Genomic DNA, 11745 nt, shown 5'->3' with positions numbered 1-11745 from the left:
ACGTGTCACTAAGGAAAGGTCATCTTGACACCACAGAGCAGAAGAAGTTGGTAGAGGAGACGAAGGTCAAGAAGATTGACGATGACAGCCATTGAGAGACGGTGACACCCAAACCCTGGGTTTAATTGGGCCTATCCCATTCTCTATTGCTCCCATCTTTCCCTCTCTTTCACCCCCCCCCCCCCCCCCCCCCACTTACGCTTTCTCTCACATCAGCTTGCAGAATGACTGGAGGGCAAGAGTGGTTTTAACACCCTGGATGGTTTGCTGGTCCTTTTTAGACTCCTGCCTCTGAGGTGTTGCCAAGCTCTGAGGTGTTGCTGAGCTTGTCGCAAACTTCAGGGTAAGCTGCTGAACAGCTGCATGTTGCAGAAAAAAAAGGTCCCCTCTGGTTTCTTGAAAATGTTCCCATTGTGACTTTGTGCAACATTTGGGTTTGTCTTTAGTAAAGCACAGAGTTAAAATTCTCTCCCATGTCTCCCCCTTCTGGACTCAATTTATGAGTTTTCAGTACATTACAATTATTAAGCAGTTTGGAGATATTTTCCATGTTATCTGCGTTCTTTAGTTTAATGTGTTATACATCCTGTGTGTCGACAATTTAGTAATGTCATAGTTTCACAACCAGGAAAATGTCCACAACTCAAAACATTTCTACTTCCTTATTTTACCGAAAAGCTTTTTGTCATTGGCAGTAGATGCCCCCTTCTGACATGAGCATGATCACATAGTTCAGGTGCTCATCCTTTTACTCACTCACTCACATCTAGCCATCCATCCATCATAGAGCAATATCTCAGGCCCATAGAAAGGTTACAAACAGCACAGCTAGGTCAGTAAATATTGTCAAGCAACGTCAGCATTTTTGCTGAGAAACTAAACAACACGAGGACGCACCAAGCCAGTGAAGATGTTGATAGGAGTACTGCGACTGGTATTTTAACATTGGGCGTACTTAGTATAGGATATTTTTTATCTGACTTGAGATCCATGTGAACCATGTAAAACTGGAAGTCACAAGCACCTGTGATGGAGGGAGATGGAGGATATGTATAAATGTGTATATATGTACGTATATATGTATATACTGTATATATGTTACAATATACAACAACACAACCATATTTGTATGTCTACAAGGACCTTTTGTTTAGGAGACAAGTGTTTAATTTCCCTAAACCTCATTCATGGACTATGACCTGATCTCTAAATCTTATTTATAGACCTGTACCATTCTCAAGGTCTTTTAAGATCATTGTCAGATGATTCCTGTCACTGAGAGCATGAGGCATTGCAAGGATCAATGTTCAGTTGCCAAGAAGAAAATGGATACATAACAAAGATAGACATGCAAAACACTTTACATAGGGGAGAGTTGGTACAGTGACTCACCTCCTCTGGGCAACCACAAACAGTTAGAATATAAATGTGTGTGTAGTATGTATATATACACAAACAAAAAAATATATACAATATATATGTCTGACATATATTCAGGTGCAAGACAGCGGAAAGAGTGAAATTATATGCATATTTAGAATGTATATCTTAACACCAAGCACCAGGCCAGAAACCTAGGTGTCATATTTGACTCAGATCTTTATTTGAATATCAAAAATATTAATTAAAACATATTTGTATCACTTATGCAACATTGCCAAGTTGCAACAGTTTCTCTCTCAGGCTGGCACTGAAAGACTGATGCATCGGTTTATCATGAGCAGGCTACACTACTGTCACTTAGTCAATTACAAATAAAACAGAATGCAACAGCACGAGTCCTCACCAAAAAAAAAGACGGAGGGCGCACATTACTCCAGTCTTAAAAACTGGCTACCTGGTTGGTTTCAGAATAGATTTCAAGATTATTTTACTAGTCTATAAATCACTCCATAGTCGTGCACCTGAATATATGTCAGACATGCTCTTAAGGTACACACCCAGTAGATCCCTGAGGTCTTCTGGCAGTGAACTCTTAACAGTTCCAAGGGCCAGGATAAAGAGACATGGAGAGAAAGCTTTCAGTTCCCAGCCTTTGGAATCCTCTGCCAGAGGATCTAAGAATGGCTGAAACAGTGAAAACCTTTGAACATGAATTTAAGACATACCTCTTTAATCTCGCTATTATTCTCCATAATATGTATCTCTGCTCAGTGGTCAGTAGTGGGTCAGGACAAAGAGACATGAAGTAGCAGCTTTTAGTTTTCTTTTAGTGAGCTTACTTCCTCGTTTTCTGTTATGTATCTCTGGAAAATCTGTGTCTCTTTACAAGTGTTTGTTTACCTTATTGTGGATGCCATAGAGGCATAACTCTTGTTTTGCCATTTTTAACAGCATTTTTTGTACATATGAAACATGTAAGTGTAGAGTATATGTCATTGGCTACAGATTTTACGAATATTCAGAGCATTATGTGACATGACGGTGTTTATATTTTGTTTATATCCTAAAACATTGTACTTCTGCCAAGAGAGTCTACACTGCGAGTGAAAAACAATGATTCTGTGAATGTAATCAAAATTTCCTCAGACCTATCTGCAGGAGTTGCTGTGGTAACAACGTAGGCGTCAGTAAATAAAGAAGGTTCCTTCCAGCTTTGCCTGTACAGAAGCCTTCCCCAATGTGCAAGCAGACAATTTATTTCCGCATCTGTCAACAGTTTTCATGTCGGCACGCCTTTATAGCTCTCTCGAACATTTTATAAGCAATGAATCCATCAATGTAAATTAGTTGGTGCTCTGCTAACAGCAGCATGAATCCCAGAAATCATGTTACTCTAGATTTGTCATCTTTAAAAATGTCTCATTGGAGTCAAAATTAAAAAAAATAGGGTTTCATGTGTCGGTTTTTGCTGTCCAGACTTTCAAAAATCAATGTGAATACAATCTAGATATGTCAAAAATACGTATTTTGAGATGTATTTTGGCTGGCAGTTTGAGGAATATCACACCCTCTCTAGCCACTTCAAACGCAAACATCAAACAATAAAACCAAATGAGGGTGGCTATGAGACGTTTAACTCTGTATTTTAATGGAGTATATACCAGTCTCATCACATAAACACTATATAAAATATCTAAAAAATATTGACTGTTTTCCCATTTTCTCTCATCCTCTTTCCTTCTTGAGGAAAATTGAGACGGAGTTTGTCCAATTAAGGGCGTGATAATCCCTATCAGATGTGTGGAGGGATTAACAGGATTAGAGGATAATCTGGTGACCCTCTGCCCACGGTGAGCGGAAACTGGGAAAAGGCCAATTTAAGGAGAAGAGAAAGAGGGATGCACTCTAAATCGGACAAGTACATGGTCTTTGACCTCAGTGCTGCAGTATGGACTGACTGAAGAGATTACCTCCAGTGAGGGATTTAGATATAATGGGGATGGGGGGCTGGGGTGTAAAATGGAGCTGGGTGTCTTGTAGGACAAGGCGACAGATGCATTTTATATCAAGTGGGGAGTTTCCTTTATGATATGGTATTACCATAATTAAGTTCACCAATACTGTTTCTATCACTGCGTTTGGATTCAGTACAACACATAAACCACATGCACAAGTGACAAACACACAAAGTTGTCATGTATTTGCTTGAATACTGCAACTGATCAAGGCATTGTACCTAGAAAAGACTTTATAACTTCTCTTTATAACTTTATAACTTCTCGAGACCACATGCAGTAATTGGACAGACAAGCAGTGTACAGGGAGATGTGCGTGCGTGCGTGAATTAGCATGTGTGAATTAGTGATTCAACCTGAGGCCAGCCTTTTCAAAGTTCTAAGGTCTTATTTTAGCTGTGTGAAGGTGTCTTGGATGGAGGGAGGAGGCACACGAATGATGTTCTCGGCCGTCTCGACGATGCTCTGTAGCAACCCATGCATTCTCCAGGCTATTCTCATCACTAACTAGTCAACGGATTTATAGAATTCAGAAGAGAGTTCTTGCTCTGACCCTAAAGGTTCTTGCTCTGACCCTGCACATGTTGTTGATACAGTTCCACTCGTCTCCCCAGGCTATTTGTTCAGTGATTAACACATTCTATCATTCAAAGTCCAAAATGACTTGAGATGGCCTAAGGGCCATGGGTTCTTATTTAGGTTTTGTGAAAATATGATGAACTTGGCTGCCTTGTGAGTACTCTTGTTATTTTTAGGGGTAATATCCATTAACTAGCATTCATGAGTTGACTCTGCGATTGTGTGAGGGTGTGTGGGTTAACTGGATTTCCTACTTTTCATTTTCAATCTGTCTCTCTTTGCTTGTGAGATTGTATCTGTATTGTCATTGTATGCTTTATGGCTGTGTGTGCTCATGCATTTTTTTATAACAGTCCTTTGGCTTCTGAGCTACTTGCCCCATGGTACACCAACCACAACCATGTCGAACAAACGACGTGAAAACTAGAAAGAAAATGGCACTCCATCAAACTAGAGGTATTTCGCCGGGCATGGAAGGAGAGCCTTGTAAGTTATAACGGTCGCTCAAAGGAGCTTTAAAGGAGTTGTCTGAGGCTGCTACAACAAGTCAGCCAGTGGTTATGGCTGAGACTCGCACAGACTACTTGGGAGCATGGGAATTAACCTGTATTACGTGAAGATTAGCTGAAGAGGCCATACTTTTCGAGCCACCTTAATCCATTGGGCATATGCATGAATGAAGAAAGATGAAAAAAAAAAAAAAACAATACTATACTATATGAATGCACTGTCATAGAGTGACATAATAATCCACACATAAAGTGACATAATATTCCGTACAGTCATAATAATTAACACATTTATTTCTTCGCCACCAGACTTCCCACTGGGTTTGTATCCGATTCCCACTCCTACCCTAACCTGGGCTTGTATCCAATTCCCACTCGTACCCTAACCAAGGTTTTTACTTTGTCCGATGTTACCCCTTTCCTTGGATAGCCTGAGGCATGCCATAGCATTATGAGATGTATGTTTAGATAATTCGGCAGTGCAGCATTCAGACACTGAAATATGGACGTGAAATTTCTGGTGTATGAAATGATATTCTGTTAACTAGGCTGTCTCTGTCCTCTCTTATAGTAAAACATTTGCCCGCAAATGCTGATGGCTGTGATAACATTGTATCTCATCACCTTAACCTATAATTATGTATAAGCATATATGGCAACCTAGCATTGTACACTCACTTTGTCTCTTCTCTCCACCTCCATCTCCAGTGCGGTATGATGATGCAGTTTCTCCACTTGACGAACTTACAGCTATCCATGACCACCACACCGTTATGCACCACAGTATTATTTGTACTCCGCTTATGATATGTTTAAAGGGATATGTTTATGATAGGTTCAAATAGAGCTTGAGTTTTTCCCTTGCCCCAGTTGCCTTAGTGCTTGTTTTCCGCTTGATGGTTCAGGCTCAGTGCTTTATAAAGCGCCTTAAGGCAATTCCAATTGTTATTGCCTTTATATAAATACATATAATTGAATTAAATGCCATTTCACCTCAGAACATGAACTCCTACACAGACATTGGAGCTATACTTCAACAACAGCAATAGCATATTTTTTTTTTTGATTGGAACATTCACTACTATGACTGTGATTGAAAAAGGAAAACATGCTTTGTAAATTATCTATAAGTTTGATCTCTGCGCTGTACATGAAAATGGTTTTCATTGAGACCATGACATCATCTCATGTTTGTCTGCTACCCTAGTTTGTTCCCTCACAGTACATAAGTAGGTGAGAAGGCATGAAGTTGTTTAATGAGAAGTTAGCGGTAATTATAACATGTACCAACTTTAGAAGTGTTGCTTCAAACCTTCCAAGAACACAGGCAGAAACTTTAACATTTCCCAGTCAGTGATAATTTGCTCTTGCTTTATTTAAAACCTGTGAGTTGAGCTATGAACATACAGTACTGCCTTACGGAGGTGTAGAAAAAAGCTGTTATTTTGATGTTTTGTGTATAATTCACAAATGTATGCTTACACATGCAAAGGTACATATTCATATTTACAAATGACTAAGATAGCTCCAGGTTGTCTTTTCCAGAGAAACCTTTTTTTATCAAGGCATACATTTTTCTGCATGTGCAAAAGATTATCTGAACAAGAGTGTGTGTATATGTGTATGTGAAATACAAGACAAGTGATACAAGACTCTGATGTGTGGTAAGTTTAGAGCTTTAAGTTTTCTTTTCCGCATGCTGCATTGTTAATTTACCTATGTGTGTTTGTTTATTTATTTTCAATGTAAAATGGCTTTGACTGTTCTATAGCTTTGGTGGATTAGTGCTAGCACAAACACACCCGCTCTTATCTCACATTACCATGGAGCGTCCGACAGTATTGCAAGATGGCTGGTTTGGCTTTGCTCTTTAATAAGAGTGCTCAGAGAACAGTCTGACATAGTTTCAGCTGCAACCCTTATATTTAGATTAAAGTACAGAAGGGGGGGGGGGGGGGGGGGGGGGAGGACAAAAGCAAGAGCTTAAAATGGCTTCACCTGTTCTCCCCTCCTCCCTTCTTTTCTCCCTTTGCTAAACTTCTAGAATGTTGCTTTTTGTTTTCTACACCACCGCTGGCAGGGCCGGTGTAACACAGTAGATGCGGAATCAAACATCCTGCATCAGGCTCTTGGACCAGAGATAGATGGTGTGTGTTTGTGTTGCCAGCTATCACAGAATGATTCACTGAAGCAGCTCCAGAGGCTTTCTATGGCACCATTTCATTTGGGTTTTGCTCCAACTATTCTGCGCAATGTGCCATGTGCCTGTAGGCAGACATGTCACCTGTATAATAGGCAACAAATATGAGTGGAGAGACCAAACAACAACTCAGCTTATTAAAAATCTTTCATCCAATTATTTGGGTTTCTGCATAATTGATTATTCATTTCAATGTGCACAACACACACTGGGCCATGTACAGTGCTAGGCCTCCTTCATTTTTATTAATTTAAATCTTCCAGCTAGGGGCACCGCAGCAAGGAATCATTATCACTCAAAAATACAAGGAGCCTGCGGTCCTTGAAAGAAAATCAACTGAATCACTTCAATCTCTACCTGCAGAGTGAGTACGAGATATAAAAGAAATAAAAGACCCAAATCAGTGGAGCTGCTTGAGATTGACAAAGATTCTACAAAGAAAGTAAAGGAGAGACAGGTAAAAAAGAACATTCTTTCAGTCAATCATTCCATATTCATTCCAATCAAAGTTATGTGTGATTACTGTACATATACAGTATGCATACAATGATGCTCTTAACAATTACTTATTGCCAAATGCGCTGAATCCTCATATTATGAAGCTTGATGGTGCATTATTGTTGTGTGCCCATCCTGCATAGGTGTTGCACCAGTACAATATTGCATGGAAGACAGTACTGCACAATTCCAGCATGCATGCAAGGGAAACAATCATTTCAGTTTGTGACAACAGTTTGTGATAATAGACCATTTGTTTTGCAGAATACATACTGTCTTTCAATAGACATGAACAAATTAGAAACTTTTCAAACCTTTGTTTAAGTGCACTATTTCAAAGTTAAAGGTTGAGGCAGTTGCTTTCTTTAATGAAAGCACAGTACGTCTTTTTAATTACAGTGTCATATAGAATAAAACATACATTTCTAATTGTGGACACTGATCCAGCTTCTCACAGCATCTGAAGGATTTCAACTTATGGCCTCTGAAAACACTATTTAGCTCTGACATATTAGATACATGCAATTGTTCTTTTTTTCTCGGGTTAGGTAAGGGTTAGGGTTAGAGTTCAACTCTCATTACCAAAGGCTAAAAATACCACATATCACTCTCATAATGGTAAGGTTTTCTGCACCTTGAAATTATAACTATTTAATTTCAAGCTATCATTCAAAAAGTTAAATATAATGTTTTACTATCTGACATATTGTCATGGACTTCAGGCGACAGAGACGTAGGAAGACAGAGTTTTATTTGATACAGCCAGAACAGGGGTCATGGGGGGGGACGGACTCACGTTAACGATTAAACAAACGACACATTTGGCAAAACGTGAACTGTGAAATATACACAAGAACAAAGAAACATGGGAGCTAGAGAGAGAGAGAGAACGCAGAGAGATAAGGTGACCTGGAAGTCGGGGTAGAGACTGAACATGGTATTCGAACAGTCTGGAGCTTATGTCTTCTGGGTAAAGTCCTTAATGAAACAAGGCCAGACAGGAAAGTGAGAGGAGTGAGGAGCTTACATAGGAAAGTGACAGGTGACGGTTACCAATACTCTGGAGATGGTGGGAATGTGATGCAGCTGGGTGAGTTGCAGTCGGAGGGGTTGTGGCAGGAGCAGGGTGTGGCAGGAGCAGGGTTCAGCGCTGGCGTGACACATACAGTATATTGATTGCAATTGCACCATGCTAAGGACAACATGAGAAGGTGTGATTTGTCAATAGCCATCAGATACACTGTAACTGGAACAGATGTTCTGATGGCTGTTGCTTTGAACCCAGTTAGTTTAGTGTCACTTAACACTGAAACAAACAATACAGGCCATTAATACTAGCATTCATTTATCTCATTAACATTAATTACATTAATTCTAATATTCCATCCAATGTCTCTTTAAGTGATCTCATTTGGTTTGTAGGTCTGCATGGGTGAAATAGCATTGTTGAGGTTCTATCACTGCGGGTTTAGGTATTAGCTATAGGTACTGTGTATCCTGCCTTCAATGATAAGGGTCTAAATGCCTGTCTTTCAAACAGTTTTTGAATTTTGAGATTCAAAGTGCAGCTTGTGAGAAATAAAACAATCATCGTCTTAAAACCACACACTGTCATCGTTTGATTAATTTGGAGGGGTGAATATAGAGTACTAGGATAGAGGGAGAAATCAGGATGGATGGAGAGTGCCGGGGATGGGGATGTGGGGGCATAGAGTAGTGCACAGTGGAGAAATAAAACATTTAATCGCCCTTATCATCAGCACTGAAGGGATGATAATATCTCTGTCTCTGGTCCAACGTCTCCCAGTGTGAAAGACGGAAGCCAGCTTGTTTTCAGGACAGACAGTCAAAAGAGTCAGAGTGACAGTCACAGAGGCAATAATATTTATTGACTCTGACAAAAGGCTTTTTTGGGTAGGTATGGGAGTTGGGATTTGGCTTCGGCTAGGGTATGTTTCAGGAAAAGTGGGTGTTGCCTTGGAGACTAAGCTGTGGCAAAAGCCTTGAGGAAGCGACTCTGCATGTGTGTGTGTGTGTATATGTGTGAAAGAGAGTGTTAGCCAACCATCCCCTCGAGAAAACAGAGATAGGATCGAGAAACTTTGTCAGACTCCTCTTCACAAGTGTTTTAGTAACACTGCGCTCTCATGGGATATTTCCCTTCTCCGTGTTTTTCCTTTGCTTGCTGTCTGTCTCTCACCCTCTTTGATTTCAAAAGCTCAAGACAAGCGCTTGGAGGATTGACCTTTGACATATATCTGCTCACTAAACAGGACCGGCAATCAGAGAAATTGCAGTGAACAGCAAGAAAACAAAAGCATAGAACAGGGTTAATAAGATTGCACTAGGAGTAAAGAGGAAATAGAGTCCCTGGTAAACAAGCCTAAGGAGAGCTAAAAGGAGAGAACAGCTTGTTCTGCAGTGCTGCTCACCATTGCCAGACTCACCACTGGTAAATCTCACCCCAGATTGCCGCTTCAGTGCAACCCCCTATCACCAGGCCTATTCAACACACCCCACAGGAAGCAGAGCCTAAACCTATCCCTGGCCATTTTGATGTAAGATTTTGTGTCCCTCTCCAGTTATGTATGTATGTATGTATGTATGTATGTATGTATGTATGTATGTATGCAGTGGTTAAAGTGGGATTTGGTAGGTGGGGGTACTCTATTTTCCGGTGTGGTGGCGGCGGCGGGGGGGTATTTGGTGGATCTGGCGGCGGCCGTGGCGGGGGGTATTTGGTGGATCTGGTGGCGGTGGCGTTGAAATCACCCATTCCTATATTTTTTTAATCACAGTGATATAAGGAGGTCTAACCAAAGACCTAAACCAGGGATGGATCATGAGCCTTTGGGCCCCTATTTTGGTTCCATGAGAAAATTTTGAATTTGGTAAATATGATTTCCTGTATTCTGGTGCATTTTGGGGATGGCCAGCTGGAAATGAACAATTAGTGCTGACATTTAGATTTGAAACTCATAGCATTTAAGCGATTCACACATTTTAGAATGTTGGCCTATAGTAGATAGATGTTTATGCTGTAAACCACTTAGCTCTTTAGTAGGCTACATATACAGTATAGTGATATACTGTAGGTCTTCTCTCTGAATGGTGACAGGCCTACTGCAGACATGCCGGTCACACCCATCCACCACGCAAGGTTACAGAGCTCTTTATCATAAAAAAAATTATACAAAAAATACTGATTAGGCTACTGTAAATCTACTACTCTTACACTTGTGTTCCCATACGTGTTTTTTTTCACAGAAAATGGAAACTTCCAGCCCCTGAGCTTGTAATTGTTTATTATTTTTTGTCTGACGTGCTAGTCAATAACCAACTAGTTGCCCATTGTTAATGTTCGTCATTCCCAGTCAGGGCCAGAGTGATAGAAAACGAATAACTAAAAGCCTGGTTCTTTCTTTAAGTTGTGTTTGTTGCCCTATTTAAAATATAGACGTTAGACTTTAGCTTACTACTTCACCTTGGACACCAACATGCACTCGCTCTGACTGGAACAGTCTAAACACTTACCGCAAAGCGTCGCGCTCTCAACTGAACTGACAGGTTAACTGTTTTGTTTAGCGCGAAGCGTGTTTGTCAGAGGGATGAACAAGGCGGGGCTAGGGGATGATATTACGTTTTGATTTGATCGAGACGCTGATGAACTCCTTCAGAAGGAGCGCGAGCCTTTCACAGTGCACGTAAAGGCCTGTCCAGACCAAAGATTCGCGACGAGACGAGACTGGCCTTAACAGTTTTTTTAAGAATCTATTTATTTATTAATTTATCTAAGGTGCCGGTACTGAGTACTGGAGCGTTCCGGCCCACTTAAACCCCTGTATGTATGTATGTATGTATGTATGTATGTATGTATGTATGTATGTATTTATGTATTTATGTACAGTATGTATGTATGTATGTATGTATGTATGTATGTATGTATGTATGTATGTATGTATGTATGTATGTATGTATGTATGTATGTACAGTATGTATGTTTTTATGTATGTATGTATGTATGTATGTATGTATGTATGTATGTATGTATGTATGTATGTATGTATGTATGTATGTATGTTTTTATTTATGTATGTATGTATGTATGTATGTATGTATGTATGTATGTATGTATGTATGTATGCATGTATGTATGTTTCTATTTATGTACAGTATGTATGTATATATGTATGTATGTATGTATGTATGTATGTATGTATGTTTTTATGTATGTATGTATGTATGTATGTATGTATGTATGTATGTATGTATGTATGTATGTATGTGTTACAGTTTTTTACATGCATTTTCACACTCGTCTCGATTCCATGTCAACTTTTTCCAAACTCTTCACACAGTGGGCTTTCCAGACACACACCTCAGCACATCAGCCATAGTTTTAGTATACTGTATACTCTCTCCCATTAGACTACTTTATCTGTACAATGAACTAAAAAAACACAGACAACTTGAAGCATTGCAAAAAGCATATATTATTGGTTACTGTATCCTCTATTTCTAGCGCAGTTTAGTGTTGCATTGCAAAAGAAAAGAAAAAAAG

This window comes from Sprattus sprattus (assembly GCF_963457725.1).
Source record: "Sprattus sprattus genome assembly, chromosome: 14".
In the NCBI taxonomy this organism is placed as follows: Eukaryota; Metazoa; Chordata; class Actinopteri; order Clupeiformes; family Clupeidae; genus Sprattus; species Sprattus sprattus.
Note: the sequence above shows the minus strand (reverse complement) of the source record.